Raw genomic sequence first — 3,473 nt, forward strand, 5'->3', positions numbered from 1 at the left:
TGTTAGGGACGCAAAATCAAGGAACATAACACCGGTATGACGGAAACTAAGGAGGCAAGAGTGGAACAAAACAACAGGCGAAAGGCCGAGCCTTCCACCCTTTACCAAGTATATAGATGCATTAATTAAATAAGAGATATTATGATATCCCATGATATCCATTATATCCATGTCCCAACATGGAACAACCTGCCAGTACACATGCAACTAGCAACGCTATAAGAGGGGCTGAGCAAAGCGATAACATAGCCAAACAACGGTCTTCTAGGATGGTGGAAAATGTTAGAGGCTTATCATGGCATATTGTGAGGCTTGATAAACAAGTGGTAGGTAGTGCGACATAGCGATAGCATCGAGACAACTAGCATAGCAAAGATAGTAGTGAGATCCAAGGTGACGGGCATCTTGCCTGAAATCCCGCTAGCAAGAAGACCAAATCCATGAAGTAGACGAACCAACGTAGTCGAACGGGTCCTCACAATCGCAACGTAACCGGAACTATCAAGAAGAAGCAACATTGGAAAGAAGCAAACAACATACTCCCTCTGTCCCATCATGTAGACGTTTTTTGACACTACACTACAGTCAAAAAACGTCTTACATTATGGGACGGAGGGAGTAGTAAACAACCATAACATAAACATGACATGATGCACAAGCAAGTATGATGCATGTCCGGTTTAATGAGGCATGGCATGCCAAAGTGCAACAAAAAATACTACAAGTTAATTGGAGCTCAATATGCAACAAGTTGCATATTGACGAAACACCACATTCAATTATTTCGTTCGTTCTCGTTTAAGCTACTCATCAAATTAAATGTTGGTTAACATGGCAAGAGGTGAAGCATAATAAATCTACTATTTAGGCAAGTTTAAATGAGGCCGGAATGACAAACAACAATTCCGGAAAATCCCCATGTGCATATTTTGAATTTGGTACAGTTATGCCCTACACACAATTTTAGAGTTGTTAATCATGCAAAGTAATGTCACCATGTTAATCTATGCATGTTTACACCCCATTTACATATATAGTTTATTTAATTTGGAGCTACAGTTAATTAGTTATGAAATAAACCATTTTAACAAGTTATTTAAGCAAATTAATGGAAACAACAAGTTTAACAGTTTGAACATGGATGAAAGTGGCATATTATGAAACTAGACTAAATTCTAAGAATTTTACATATAAAGTTTGTTTAATTCCGATGCATGGTTTAGAAGTTATTAAATGCATGAACAATAGGGGTCGATCTGTAAATATGCAGTTCTCTGGAAATAGGTAAAATCGCTGACGGAAAAAAATAGAGCTGGGCTGAAACTGGTGCATGTTGGGCCAACAGAGAGGAGGGGCTGTGGGGATCTCACCCTGGGCTGAGGCCCACAACTGAGAGGAGAGGGGCGCACTGGGCCTTGGTGCACAGGAGGGACTTGGCGGTCCAGCGTGTGAAGCAGAGGGGTGAGCGGCTCGAGTTGCTGTTGTTCATTACTGAAGAATGAAGAACAGAAGCAGCATCAGGTTCATGGCGATGCAGAAGATGGCGCCAGGGGAGGTTCTGGCGATGGGGTCGGCGGGAACCGACCAGAACGGGTGGATCCGGGCGAGGGAAGATGAATCCTGCCGGTCTTGGGGAAGATCGAGGCGCGGGATGCAGCGAGATGCAGAGGGCGACGGTGGAGGCTCGAGTTTCTGTAGGAAGAACGCGAAATAGAGTTTCATAGTGGAGAGGAGGTACGGTGGGGAGAATGAAGAAGGACCCGACTGGTGCTGCTCACCGGCAGAAGATGAGTGTTGCAGGGGAGGCAGACGAGGTCTCGTACGGGCGACTTCATGGCTCCGACGGGGACGAACGGGCGATGGCTTGGCGAGACCCATGCCGGCGACCTTGAGGACGAGCAGCAGGTTAACGTGGGGCAGCGGCTTGCTGCGAAGCAGGGGCGGTGGCCGCGCTGTACTTGGCACGAACTCCGGTGAGGGCGGAGGAGGCCAGGGTGGCAACGAGATGAAGGACAGTGGGGACGAGGCGGCGGTGCCATGGGGGCTCGGTTCCCTGTGAAGAAGAGAACAAGGGGAGAGCTTCATTGCGTAAGAGAGAGAGAGAGAGAGGAGAGAAAGGAGTAGGGGAGCTGGTCTCCAGCAACGTCGAGGCGCAGGGGAGGAGGCGTGAGGTGCATGGAGCGCGCGGACGGCTCACCTCGATCTGGATCGAGGACGACTCGGGCTGTGGTAGACTCATTGGGGAAAACCAGGGAGAGTGTTTTGATTTGGATCGAGGAGAAGGTGGTTGGCCGATGGATTTTGGATCGGGAGCGATCCCAAGGAAGAAGGTGAGAGGGGGTTGTCTGGCCACGCGAGGAAAATGTGGGAGCTTGTCAGGCGGCGGCTGCTGATGGTTTCGGTGGATGGATGGGACTGATCCTGGGACTAGGACTAGGGTTAGACTACTATTTATAGCATGTGGATTTTTGGGTAGGGGCTAATCGGACCCATCGGTCGTAATCAAACGGCCAAGAAGAAATCGGAGATATTTTAGGGATGTTTGGGGATGATCCAGACCCATTGGCCGCGACTCCTCGGGTCAGGTTCGGGACAACTTTCAGACGCGCGCGAAGGGTTGACAAAAGGCCATGGAGGCAAGGCGGTTTGATGGGCTCAGAGAAGACAGAGACCATGGCAATCCGGTTGATCTGAGAGAAGGTTAACAGAGACAAGGAAGAAGCGACAACTACGAGTGGATGCAAGTTTGAAAAATGACGGCAAGGGAGTGCCGATGTAATGCAAATGATGCCATGATGAAAATGAAAAAATAAAATAGAGCAAGAAAATGAAACACACGACGACAACGAAAAACATGGAAGCCGTCTTGAGCGTCGGTCTCGAGTCGTCACAAAAGACCTCAATGTAGCTGCTTATATATTGGGCATCAAGATGTATAGAGATATATCAAGACGCCTAATTGGATTTTCACAAAGCACATACCTTGATAAAGTTTTGAAGAAGTTCAAAATGGATTAGTAAAAGAAAGGGTTCTTGCATGTGTTACAAGGTGTGAAGTTGAGACAGACTCAATGCCCGACCACTGCAAAAGATAGAGAGAAAATTGAAGTCATTCCCTATGCCTTAGCCATAGGTTCTATCATGTATGCAATGCTGTGTACTAGACCTGATGTGTGCCTTGCTATAAGTTTAGCAGGGAGGTACCAAAGTAATCCAGGAGTGGATCACTGGACAGCGGTCAAGAACATCCTGAAATACCTGAAAGGGCTAAGGATATGTTTCTCGTTTATAGAGGTGACGAAGAGCTCATCGTAAATGGTTACATCGATGCAAGCTTTGACACTGATCCAGATGACTCTAAGTCACAAACTGGATACATATTTATATTGAATGGTGGAGCTGTAAGTTGGTGCAGTTCCAAGCAGAGCATTGTGGCGGGATCTACGTGTGAAGCAGAGTACATAGCTGCTTCG

General features: G+C 47.2%; 1 non-coding gene across 4 annotated transcripts; it reads right to left on the reverse strand.

The window, feature by feature from the left end:
* Positions 1-270: 270 nt before the first annotated feature.
* On the reverse strand, positions 271-2,401 carry LOC125517212 (uncharacterized). 4 transcript variants are annotated; one of them, XR_015608113.1, is made up of 3 exons: positions 2,198-2,401; positions 1,779-2,053; positions 271-1,692 (listed from the first exon to the last, which is right to left on the reverse strand). It is a non-coding gene; the product is annotated as an uncharacterized LOC125517212 (transcript). The 4 variants fall into 4 exon arrangements; XR_015608111.1 differs by having other exon boundaries at positions 271-1,491; positions 1,586-1,692; positions 1,779-2,401; XR_015608112.1 differs by having other exon boundaries at positions 271-498; positions 1,371-1,692; positions 1,779-2,401.
* Between the last annotated feature and the right edge of the window lie 1,072 nt (positions 2,402-3,473).

This window comes from Triticum urartu, chromosome 6A (genome assembly GCF_056163025.1).
Source record: "Triticum urartu cultivar PI428250 chromosome 6A, HENAU_Tu73, whole genome shotgun sequence".
In the NCBI taxonomy this organism is placed as follows: domain Eukaryota; kingdom Viridiplantae; phylum Streptophyta; class Magnoliopsida; order Poales; family Poaceae; genus Triticum; species Triticum urartu.